Consider the following 13,887-nt stretch of genomic DNA (forward strand, 5'->3'; position numbering starts at 1 on the left):
CGGCTAAAGCTCATTCTCTTTCTTCCCTATGCTATCTCCTCAAAGTTCTTTTCAACTCTGGTTTGTAAGCAAATAGTTTTGTTGAACTAGATTGGGTCATCCACATATCTAAGTACTTAAGGAAAACACAAATACAATAAGAATAATCAAATAAAAATAAAAAATACTAAAAGTCACTAGCTTTTGAATTACTAATAATATCATAATAAAAAGTTCCTAGCAACAGCGCTAAAAACTTAATGCGCCCTATCCGCATACGGCAAAGTGCACCGATTGTACCAAGTAATAAAGTGAGGAATAAGAGTATCGTTCCACTGAGGACTTAATTATGAATACTATTTTCAATAATATACTAATGTATAGCAATCAAATATAGTCTGATTATAGTAATATTTAAGAGTGAACTAATGTTAAAAACAAGGACTAAACAATTAGTGTATTTATCAAAGATAAAGCCTATTCAGGTAATGAATCATCTAATAAGTTGAATATTTCATGAAATAAATAGCAATTAAATTAAAACCATGATCTGAGTTGGCATTCTCCAAAATTAGGTAAAAACCTTTCTCAAGTGATTAAACCTCTAATTCCTAACAGGAGGGAAAGGTGATTTAACTACTACACAACATCTGATTTTGACCTAAGTTTTCTCATCCCTAGCAATCTAATATGGTGTTGAGCCATTCATAATAATAATAGGCTAGGACGTTCTCTATAAAGTTGATGAAGGCCACTTTTCAATTCTTGATCTTGAGATCATAAAAAACTGCACTAAAGCTAATCCAATCAAATATGCGTAATGCTAAAATTTGCCACGGGGAGCATATGACCATGTGGGCTTCTCGTGTAGACCCTTCTTGCAATCTATCCATTTTTGCAACTCACACAAGAAGGTCACACGGCCGTGTGGCTTCCCGTGTTAGACTAAACTTTGGATAAATATTCCTTTCCTTTGCCTGATTCTTATGCTTTTTGATTCTATTCAACTCCTTGACATGTATTATCCTTAAAGTGCCTAAAGTAAAATAAAGCTCAAAAGTAAGTGCCTTTAGCATTTATGACAAGACATAAGTCCTAGGTTAACATAAATTAATGATAATTTAAATTAATTAAATGAAATTTTAAAAATAAAAATTTCCTCATAATTTATGTAACTTTCTTTCCCTTCTTAGTGGTCTTAGAGACCTTGGTGCTCATGACACCCTTCTCTTCCACTTATTCCTCTCTAAGCTTGACATCTCAATCTTGATCTTCTTTGCTTGTCTTTCTTCATCAATTGAACTGACTAGATTCTCACTTTCAAACACTTTTCCTTTCTTTTCTTATTTCTAGCTGCAATAACATCCTTAGAAAACATCTTGTTAGTTTGAGAAGAGAGGTAGCTAAGTTGTTTAGTTATGTATAACATCTCCTTCCACATTGATGCCTGACTCTCCGTACTCATCTTGAACCCTTTAGCTACCATGGACTTAAACTGCTAAAATTCTTCTCAAAGGTACTATTAATATTCTCCAACTCATATGCCTCTTTTGAATTTCTTTTATTAATTGATATACATTTGAGCTAGGGGTCAAGATCCATGCACAATTGTTGGCTTGACAACATAGTCAGATGACTATTGAGGGCAGTAGTGATCAGGTTCAGTAGATTGTTAATAGAGTTCTGGTCACTTGTAATTGCAGCACAATCGTCTACCTTTGCATTTGCTTTTTCTTTTTGTTTCTTCTCTCTCCTTTGTATTTAAGTCAGGACTCGTTTCTGAGTCATCTGATTTCTCTTGCTCATCATTAGATTTCTCTTCCATACCAGATGTTTGACCCTTGGTTCCCTCTGCAGATTCATCTTAAACATCTGAAGATTGCTTAACAGGCTCCTGTTTTACCTTTTTGAGTATTTGTTTTCCAATAAAGTTTTGCTGCTTTAGTCTGGCCGAAAATTCCACATTTAAGTTAATCAGTTCTTCATTTCTTTCTTCTTCAGATCCCTTAGTCTTCTTTATAGATTTCTCTTTCTCATCATTGAATTCTTCTTTTTCAGACTCCTTGTTATTCTCATTATTGTTGTCAGATTCCTTATCTACCAAACTCAGGTGTCGTTTTGCTATAGTTTTCCTCTTTTTTACCTCACTTAATCCCCTGAGAGTTTCCCACTTTGTCCCAAGCAGCTCAATTTCATCATTATCTTGATACTTACTATTGTTAATCATGAACTTTCTAAAAATATCACTCAACTTTAAATTTGTTCCATCTTTGAGAGGGACACCAAAATGCTTAAACAGTAGAGGAAGATACATGCTATATGGCATACCGTTAGCAGGATTCATATTAGCTATAGCATTGAACAACAAGGATGATTTAACTTTGTTTCTTAGCTATGTGCCATACAATTTTTAAATATAGTTCAGTGATATACTCCAAGCTACCAATTCTTGGAACAAAACAATGAGCTATAAACTTGTGAGCATTTTATTATGAAGACTATAATTAGTGGAAAATTCCTTACCCGGAGTTGGTTGATTTGCCTTGAGCTCTTAGGTAAATCTCTTTATATCATATACCCAAAGATGCTTTTGTGATATGTATGTTCAGTAATTTTCGCTCCTTCTACTAGTAAGTTCAAAACTTTTTCCAACAAGGTTGAAGTAACTTCCTTTGGTTCGCCATTTATGCTTACCCATACTACTTCATTTGTCGCTTTCGTGGTTGACCTACAAAACTCTAATGTGAGGTCCTCATAGAATTTTTCTTTAGTTTGAATGAATGGAACCCAACCTTGGAACTCGAAGCACTCCACTTTATAGCTTTGTCACTAAAGATCTTCCAATCGAAAACCCTAGGTTGCACTATTTTGTATTTGTCTCTATGGATGGATATCTCAAGCACTTGAGGTTTCTTTTCTATTTTTCATTCGCTTTGTGGAGGTAGTGGAGGTGCTAGAGTCTTTTGCTTTTCTAGCCATGGGTTTGAAAAGAGTGAAGAGGAAGAAGGGAGGATTTTCTAGGTTTTGAAAGAGGTGAGATCAAGAGATTTAGGGGTTTTAAGAGAGAGAGTAAAGTATTTTTTTTTGAAATATGGGGTTTTGAATGAAGAAGGATTGAGGCAAATAAGGGGATAAGGATTCTCCTTTTCTTTCGAAATATAGAGATGGATGATGGAGATCTCAAATACCTGACAATTATTCTCTTTTAAATTTTGAATCTAGATAACCATTTCTGTTTTCTTATGTACCTACTCTCCACATTTCCTTATTAGTTTTATTAGCCTTCCATAGTCTCTACCATGTCCTTTCTCTCTACTTTTTACTCAACTATTAGATCAATTTTCTTTTCTTTTCTTCATGTTTTTATAATCCAAAAGAAAGCTTTTATTTTAGAAATTTAATTTCAAAGTTGATTTTGAACAAATATAAATAAGAGGGGTAAAATGAAAACTTAAATTTCAATCCAAAAAAAAAAACGTTGTAGATGACATATTAAGGAAGGCACATGACACATCTAATAGTAAAAAGTTATGCTAATTCTTAAAAATTTATAGATAATTCAATTAAGTATTCAACATTATAATACAAGACATAATTGATTTACCAATTAGAGATCAAATTGAGTGTAACTTAGCTGAATTGATTATCCCTACCAAGTCATCTTCTATTTTTGCAAACTTGCTCCTTACCTAGAGGCTTTGTTAAGATGTCTGCCAATTGCTCATCTCATAGGATGAATTGTAACTGGATATCCCTTTTCTAAACATGGTCCCTTATGAAGTGATGTTTTACTTCAATGTACTTAGTCCTTGAATGTTGTATAGGATTCTTTGAGAGATTGATGGCACTAGTGTTTTCACAACAAATTGGTATTTGTTTATACACAAGTCCATAATCCTTTAATTATTGCTTCACTATAGAATTTATATTGCATGCTGAGATGTATTCTGCCTGAGGTGTGGATAGAGCAATAAATGTCTATTTCTTACTGAACCAAGAGATTAGACAGTGACCTAAAAATTGGTAGGTACATGAAGTGCTTTTTTCTCTACTACTTGCATAGTCAACATCATTATATCTAACAAGATCAAAGAATTCACATTTAGGATAGCACAGACCTAAGTTGCAGCTTCTAATTAGATATCTGAATGTTCTTTTCACAACAATCAAATGTGATTCTTTAGGGTCTGCTTGAAACTTTACACACAGACATACACTAAGTCTGCCTATAGTTAAATATAATAGAGATACTATCATTCATCTATACAGCTTCATGTCAATAGATTTTATATTCTCATCCTTTCAAGTTTGGTTAAGGGACTTATAAATGATCCAATTGGCTCCATTTAGCTTGAATTTCTTAATAAGTTCCTTGGTGTACTTTGTTTTACAAATGAAAAGTCCTTCATCTGTTTGCTTTATTTGTAATCCTAAAAAGAAGTTAAGCTCGCCCATAAGGCTCATATTAAAATCACCCTACATATCTTTCAAGAATTGCTCAGAAAGAGAACATTAGTATATCTAAAAACTATATCATCTATATATATTTAAACAATAACAAAATCATTTGATTGTGAATTTATAAATAAGGTGGTGTCTATTTTTCCTCTTGAAAAGCATTTTCTAATAAGAATTTACTTAGTGTCTCGTACCATGCCCTTAGGGCCTGCTTTAAGCCATAAAGAGCCTTAGTAAGTTTAAAAAAACATGATTAGGCATCTCATAGTTTTCAAAACTAGGTGGCTGTTCAACATAGAATTTTTGCCATTTAGATATCCATTTAGAAATGTAACTTTCACATCCATTTTGTAAAGTCTAAATCCTTTAAAGCAAGCAACGACACACAGAAGTCTAACTGCTTCAAGTCTAGCCTTACTTTATTTATGATGACATTGTCTTGCTCGTCTAGTTTATTTATGGATACCCACCTAGTTCCAATGATGAATTGCTCTTTAGGTCAGGTACTAACTTCTAGACTTGATTTCATTCAAACTGATCTAGCTCTTCTTGCATTATGGATATCCAATATTCATCAATTTGAGCTTCTTCACAGGACTTCGGCTCAATTTGTGAGATGATTGCCATATTCCCATATAGATGTTTGTATTATGCTCTTGTCATTCTTCTATGTGATGGATTGTTTAATATATTATCACTTGGATGGTCTCTATGGCATCTCCAATCTTTAGGAAGGCCTAATGGTTGTTGTATGGAAATGTCTATAGGAACTAGATTAGACGTCTCAGTTTCATCATTAGATGTCTCCTCGTCTCAGTTTCATCATTAGATGTATCCTCATCATTGTAGACATCCTTTTCCTCTATTTTCCTTTATTTGATATATGCTTCTTCATTACCACCTTTTTTCTCTTCCTCATCTAAATATGTATCTTTATATTTTCATCCTATATTAAGGTTAGAATCATAAAAAGAAACATGAATGGAGTCCACAACCATTAGAGTGCTTTTATTGAATACTCTATATGCTTTGTTTAATATTGAGTATCCAAGAAATATTCCTTCATCTGATCTCGAATCGAACTTTCTGAGATAATCCTTTTCATTATTTAAAATGAAACATTTGCAAGCAAATGTGTGAAAGTATAACATATCTAGTTTCCTTCCCTTCCATAACTCATATGGTGTCTTATCTAAGATAGGCCTTATTAAGCTTGTTCAGAGTATAACAAGTTGTATTTGTGGCCTCTGCCCATAAATATTTAGGAAGATCCTCTCATGCAATATAGTTTTAGCCATTTCAACTAAGGTTCAATTTTTACGCTCTACCACACCATCTTATTGTAGGGTTCTTGGGGCTGAGAAATTATGATATATCCCATTGATATTCACACTATGAATCATCTCAAACTCCCTCCCATGATCATTTCTAATGGATGTGATAGAGTGGTAGCCTTTTTCATTTTGAACTCTTTTGCAGAAATGTATAAATGCAGAATAAGTATTTATTTTAGATTCAATGAATAAGACCCATATGAACCGTGAGTAGTCATCTACTATCGCAAATGCATATTTGTTTCCATTTAGACTTTGAGGAGTTATGGGACCAAATAGTTCATAATGTAATAATTAAAAAGGTCTAAATGTGGAAGTAATAGATTTTGATTTAAAGGTATGTTTTATTTCCCTTTTTTGACATGCGTCATATAATTGATCTTTTTCATATTTTAGCTTGGGTAGACCTCTAACATGATCTTTTGACTCTGTTTTGATATCAAATGCATGTTCACATCACCTAGATGCATATGCCACAACCAACTACTATCCTCGATAGTGATTAAGCATCTGTCATTGATACTACAAGAATTTTGATTGAAAAAAAAAATATGTTACCCAAGCAGGGCCAATGAATAAGGTCTAATTGTCAATAGTTGACTGCATGTCACAATGAGACTCCTAAAAAATAGCTCATCTATTCTTGTCATATAGTCGATTTACATTTAGAAAATTGTACTTTAGTCCTTTGACAAGTGAAACATCTTCAATTTGAGGATTTTATTTAATTGTTCCTTTTCCTATGATCCTCCTTTTGCTTTCTGTGTCCATTTTTCACATATCCACTACTAGCTATATATAGCTTTAAGAACTTGGATGAGTCCCCTGTCATGTGTCTCGAGTAGCTGCTTTCAATATACCAATCATTTGTTTTTTTTTTCTTGTTACTCAAACAAACCTACATCTGATTATTCAGGTTTAAGTCCCCAATCTATATCAGGCTCTAATTTGTCAGTAAGTTTTAGATTTGTACCTTTCGACACCCAAAATAGAAATTTCCTAAAGCCTGTTTTTACTACATGTCCATTATGATGGCAGTATGTACAATGCTTTTGGATGTCTTTCTTCCTGCCAAAGTTAGCCTTAGCATACTTAGATAAAGATGCAATGGACTTATGCAAGAATTTCTCATTTATATTCATTTTATGGTCTTCACTATTCCATTTTGTCTTTTCATAGCTTCTAGAGCTTGAGGAAGGATATAACATATCCTTTCCTTTATTTAATTGATAAAAGTCAGATGTTTGTTTCTTAATGACTTTCTTAAAACTTTCTCTTTCACCTTTTAATTTAGTCATGAGAGAAGTATCTAAGCTCAAAATTTCCTATAGCTTGTCATTCTCATTAGTTATTCATTCGTTTCTACAAATGAGACAACTGTTTTGAGAACTCCATAACTGTTGAACTTAATAACTCATCACATGTTGATGTTATGAAAAATGAATTTCTACAAATGAAACTTAAAAAAACTAAGTAGTGATCTATCTTGTGCTTTAACTCAAAATAGCTACCTCATTCATACGAATGAAAGAACAACCAATGAGAATAAAAAGCTACAAGGGATGTTGAGCTTAGATACTGCACTCATGACTAAATTAAAAGGTGAAAGAGATAGCTTTATAAAATTCATGGAAAAACAGAAATCTAACATTGATCGCTTAATTAAAGAAACTAAGGTAGTACATTCTAGTTCAAGCTCCATAGATTGTGAGAAAACAAAATGGCATGATAGGGGTTACAAATTTAATATGGATAAGAGATCTTGGCACAAGTCAATGGCCTCTTCATCTGGGTCCGCCAAGTCAAACTTTCTCAAATGAACAAACATCCTAAATATTGTACTCATTGTCATTGCAAGGGACATCTGTTCAAAACATGTTTAGAAAATTTTTATTCTAGGTAGCAAAAGGACAATTTTCAAACCTATGAACATATCAGTACCCGACACAGATTGGGTACCTAAGACTTAATAGTCATATGCAGTTCTGTCTGAGCAGCATGAAGAAAACAGATGACTGGTACATTGACAATGGCTACTCAAGACATATGACAGGGGGCTTATCTAAGTTCTCAAAGCTAGATAAAGCTAGTAGTGGATAAGTTAAATATAGTGATAAAAGCAAAGGGAGAATTGTAAGAAAAGGAATCATTAACTCAAATCCCTAGATTAAAGATGTGTCACTTGTTGATTGACTGAAATACAAGTTGTTAAGTGTCAGTCAGCTATATGACGAGAACAAATGAGTTATGTTTGAGGTGTCTCACTGTGAGGTGCAATCAACTATCGAAAATCAGACTGTATTCATCAGTCCTCGTGTTTGTAATATATACATTTTTAATCTAAATTCTTGCAACATTAAGGATAAATGTCTTATCATTATTGAGGATAGCAATTGGTTGTGGCATAGACGTCTAGGTCATATAAAGATTCAATTAATCTCAAAACCGAGTCAAAATGATCTTGTTAGAGGTTTGCCCAAGCTAAAATTTGAAAAAGATAATCTATGTGATGCATGTCAAAAAAGTAAAACAAACAAAAAATTCCTTCAAATCGAAGTCTATAATGTCCTCATCTAGACCTTTAGAACTGTTGCATTATGAATTATTTGGTCCAATAACTCCATAAAGCTTAAATGGAAATAAATATGCATTTATGATAGTAGATGACTACTCATGATTCACATGGGTCTTATCCATCACATCTAACATATACGCCTACTCTGCATTCATACACTTTTGCAAGAGAGTTCAAAATGAAAAGGGTATATTATCACGTCTATTAGAAGTGATCATGGGAGAGAGTTTGAAAATGAGTCGTTTGACTCATATTTCAAAGATCATGGAATATATCATAACTTTAGCTGAAATAGCTAGAACCATCTTGCATGCCTTCCTAAGTATTTCTTGGTAGAGGCCACACATATTGCTTGTTATATCCAAAACAGTGTCCTGATTATACCTACTTTAAATAAGACACCTTATGAGCTGTGGAAAGGGAGGAAACCTAATCTGTCATACTTTTATGCATTTGGTTGCAAGTGTTTCATACTAAGTAATAAAAATGATTACCTTAGAAAATTTAATTCAAAGTCAGATGAAGGAATATTCCTTGGATAGTCAATATACAGTAAAGCATATAGAGTATTCAATAAGCGCATCTTAATTGTCGAGGAATCCTGTGCATGTTAATTTGATGAATCTAACCACGAATCAGGAAGAAAATTAAAAAAATACATATTAATATGAGGAAGTGATAAGTTCTAAAGGCACTTACTTTTGAGCTTTATTTTATATTTTACCTTCAATTGAGTTTGATTTGTTTGTTTAAGCTTAATTTTCGGTTCTTTTAGGCACTTTGAGGATAATACATGTCAAGGAGTTAGATGGAATTAAAAAAATATGAGAATCGGGCAAAGGAAAGACACATTTACCCAAAGTTTTATCTGACACGGGAAGCCACAAGGGCATGTGGCCTTCCCGTGTGAGTTTTGAAAATTGGCAGATCGCATGAAGGTTCCACAAGGCTAAACTCCATATTAAGCTTACACAAATTTGAGGATAATACATGTCAAGGAGTCAAATGGAATAAAAAAGTATGAGAATCGGGCAAAGGAAAGGCATATCTATTCAAAGTTTTATCTGACAAGGGAAGCCACACGGGCATGTGGCCTTCCCGTGTGAGTTTTAAAAATTGATGATGAAAGGCAAATTTCAGCAATACACAAATTTGATCGCATTAGCTTCAATGCAGTTTTTCATGATCTTCCATGTCTAGAATTGAAAAGTGTCTTCATCAATTTTGTAGAGGAATTCCTAAGATATAATTCTTATGAATGGCTTAACTCCATATTAAGCTGCTAAGGATGAGAAAACTTGGGTCGAAGTCAGATGTTGTGTAGTTCGTTTCTGTTTGGGTCAGTCTCAGTTTTTTGGACTTATATAGAGCTAAAGATGTTTGATTGAGGTGATTAAAAATCCTAAAATGAATTACTCTTCAAGGGCTACAAATAGCCTGCAAAGTAAAGAACAGACGGAGACACATATTCAAGCTACAAAAAGCTAAGGACGTCACACGACTGTGTGGTGCCCATGTGGTCCCCGTGTCAATCATAAAAATACACTATTTAAAGGAACTTTTATGGTTACTTTAAGGGAGTTCCATCATATTTTCATTTCTAGAGAGAGAAACACTTAGAAACTTCATTTTCCTTATATTTTCATGGTTTTGATTGGTATTTCTCAAGGCAGAACATCATTTCCTTCATTACTTTTCAATATTAAAGATTCAAGATTGAAGCTTTCCAGTTCTACTCTTCCATGACTAGTTTGAGATCTTCTTCCTCTAATCTTTACTCTTCATTGTAATGTCTAGGAACTAATTTTCTTGCTGTTTGGGTTTCGATGAACCCTAATTTGTTTTGTATGGATCGATTCAAAGTTAATGTAATTAATCTTTTTTATGAGTTGTTTTTCCCTTTGGTTGCTTAATTATCTATTTTAATTGATAAGTCAACGTATTAATCAGGATTTATTATCATAAACTGATTAGAGATAACTCTTTATGCATTGATTAGATCTTAGAGATTAAGGATTGATTATGATACTAGAGATAGATCTACAAGATCCTTTGGTTTAATAGTTCCTTAATCTTAATGCATGACCTAAGTGAGTGGGTTTGAGAAGAGATTCCTATCCTTCCTCTTAGGAATTAGGGGTTTAATCACTTGAGAAAGGTTTAAGCCTAATTTTGTGGAATGCCAACTCAACTGTTGATTGAATTAATTGTTGTTTGTTTGATGAAATACTTAACTTATTAGGGGGATTCACTATCTAAATAGGCTTTATCCTGTATAAATTTACCAATTATTTTAATCTTTGTTTTCAAGATTGTTTTACTTTTAAACTTAATACACCCAAACAACATTTTAATTACTAAACGTTAGTGTATGATTGAAGGTAGTACTCACAATAGGTCCCAAGTGGAACTATACTCTTATTCATTATTATATTACTTGATACGATTAGTGCACTTTACCGTGTGCGGATATCGTGCATCAAGTTTTTTGCGCCGCTGTCGGGGACTCTTCTGTATTGTAATATTTTTACTAATTCAAAAGCTAATGATCAAGTGTTTTTATTTTTCATTTAATTTATCTTTGTTGTGTTTGTATTTTCTTTAGGTACCTGAATCTGTGTTTGACTCAAGCTAGTTCGTCAGAACTATTCACTTACGAACCAAAGTTGAAAAGAACTTTGAGGAAGCAACAAAGAGAAGAGCGAGAACGAGCTTTAGCCGAAACAGTGGCAGTGTTACAGAATCAGAACTAAGAAGGAGAACCAAACCAAGAAGGGGATCAATTAAGAATGACACCTCCACTTATAGAGAGAACTATGCAAGAGTATGCACATGCAACTCTTAATGGGGCCACATCGAGTACTGTTAGGCTGAATGTTGCAGCAAACAACTTTGAGGTCAAGCTAAACATTATTCAGATGGTGCAAGAAATTGCATGTTTGATAGTTTGCCTAAGAAAGATCCAAACACTCATTTGGATGATTTTTTAGACATTGGCGACATCTTTAAGACTAATAGGGTATTGGATGATGCTATTCGATTGAGGCTATTCCCATTCTTATTGAGGGATAAGCTAAAAAAGTGGTTGAAATCATTTCCAATTGGGACATTTACGACCTGGAATCAACTGGCCGAGAGATTCTTGGAGAGATACTTTCCACCTTCTAAGATGGCTAAGTTGAGGAATGACATAGCATGGTTTCTTCGACAAGAGAATGAGACTCTGTATGATTGTTGGTAACGTTTTAAGGATTTAATGAGGAGCAGTCCACACCATGGTTTACCTTTGTAGCTACAAACTCAAACATTCTTTAATGGACTGAATTACGCAGGTAAAACAGTCTATTAATGCTGCAGCAGGTGGATCACTAAACAATAGGACTCTTGAGCAAGCTATGGATCTTATTGAGGATATGGCAGTCACGAACTACCAATAGGAGAATCCAAGAGAGCAGGTTAGGGTTAAAGGGAGTGAAATCCATGCGGTAGACCCTATAGTAGCTATAAATGCACAATTAGAGGCCATAAGTAGGAAGGTGGATGCTTTGACTTGTCTTTGTCTGGAAGACAAGCACAAGTTATGACTTGTGATTGGTGTAGGGGTGGTCATCTAAGTCAACATTGCCAAAATGGCAATACTTTTCCTAAGCCGGAGCAAGTTAATTATGTGGGTAATACTCCGGACCGACAGGACAACCCCTACAATGATACTTATAATCCGGGGTAGAGAAATCGTCCAAATTTCTCTTGGAAGAATTAGAATCAACAAAGATCTCCACCATCAGGATTCTAACAACAAAACTAGCAGCATGATCTTCCTAGAAGGAGTAATTTATAGGAGATGATGGAGAAATTCATCTCAGCTTCTGAATTAAGGTTTCAATTTATAGAAATTGCTCTTAAGAATCAATAAGCTTCGATTCACAATTTAGGAAATCAAGTGGGGAAAATTACAAAGCTTTTAAGCAAAAGGCCCCAAGGAAGCTTGCTTAGTACACATAGACAAATCCTAGAGAGCAACTTAAGGTTATTACCTTGAGAAGTGGAAAATAATTGGGAACTGAAAGAGAAAGCAAGTAGAAAAGCATCTGATGCAGTTAAAGAGGTAGTTGAAGAAGAGAAGGGAGTAGAGGCTAAAATGGAAGATAAAGTATAAGTAACACCAAAGCCTACCCCTTTTGTGAAGGAGTATAGACCAAGGGTGCCTTATCCAGCTCATCTTCTGAAGGACAAATTGGATACACAATTTGGTAAGTTTCTTGAGCCTTTAAACAATTGTATATTAACATACCTTTTGTGGAAGCTCTACCACAGATGCCCAAGCATGCAAAGTTCTTAAAAGAACTCCTCTCTAACAAGAGGAAGCTTGAGGAAGTGTCAATAGCACAACTGTTAAAGAATGGCTCGATAATCATTCAGAGGTGATTATCAAAGAAGTTAAAAGACCAAGGGAGTTTCATTCCTTGTTCTGCTAGTAATTTAAATGTTGATAATGCATTGGCTGATTTATGGGCTAGCATTAGTGTTATGCTTTATAAATCTTTTAAGAAACTTGGACTAGGAGAACCTAAACCAACACTTATGAGTGTTTAGCTAGTTGATAAATCTATTGTATACCCTAGGAGTATCATTGAAGATGTGTTGGTAAAGGTTCAAGAGTCTATTTTCCTATGGATATTGTGACAATGGATATGGATGAGGATGTTGATGTTTCCCTTATACTTGGTAGACCTTTTCTTGCTACAACTAGAGCCATTATTGATGTTCATGATGGTAAGCTCATTCTTAGGGTAGGGGATGAACAATTGACCTTTCAAACCCCCAATGATATGAAACACCCACTTGCACTTGATGATATGGATTCTAGTAATGATATGATAGAGCATGAAACTTTCAATTTAATTTGATCTATTATTACTAAAGATCCTCTTGAGTTGTGTCTTGTGTAGAAATAGGAAAAATTAGGAACATTAGAAGCTGTTGAGCCGTTAGCCTATCTAGAGGTTAGGAAATTGATAAAGAAGCGGGCATTTGAAGCTATTAAGATGGCAAAAAAGAAAGAAGGAAGCCTCCTATTAAAGACCCACTAACTTTGGAGCTTAAGCAATTCCCATCTCATTTAGCATATGCATTTGTGGTGGAGATGATTAAGCTTCTTGATGCGGGTTGATGGAGATGGTGGTATGAAGGAATGAACCTCCACTTTGTTTTAGCATTTGAGCTGGACTTTCATTTTGATTTGTTTCTATATCTTTTGTTTTATTCTTAGATGATTGTACTTAATTAGGATATTTGCAGTTTCATATTTTTGGTGTTTTTATCTTCTTTTATTATTGGATGACTGTATATACTATAACCTCTACTTTTATTCTTAGTTGTTCGATAGATAAACAGATGACTCATGAATTGGAATGAATTTTGGATTCAAGGAAAAAATGGAAATCATTCAGTTTAGAGAAGTCTCTTCCTCTTTTTATTTTTATTATACGTTATATGCTAAACATATTGGGGACAATGTGTTAATTAAGTGTGGGGGGGAAT

General features: G+C 33.9%; 1 non-coding gene across 1 annotated transcript; it reads right to left on the minus strand.

The window, feature by feature from the left end:
- Window positions 1-11,521: 11,521 nt before the first annotated feature.
- Window positions 11,522-11,628, minus strand: LOC112535111. Its single transcript, XR_003079305.1, has one exon. It is a non-coding gene; the product is annotated as a small nucleolar RNA R71 (small nucleolar RNA).
- Window positions 11,629-13,887: the final 2,259 nt, after the last annotated feature.

This window comes from Ricinus communis, chromosome 4 (assembly GCF_019578655.1).
Source record: "Ricinus communis isolate WT05 ecotype wild-type chromosome 4, ASM1957865v1, whole genome shotgun sequence".
Taxonomy (NCBI): Eukaryota; Viridiplantae; Streptophyta; class Magnoliopsida; order Malpighiales; family Euphorbiaceae; genus Ricinus; species Ricinus communis.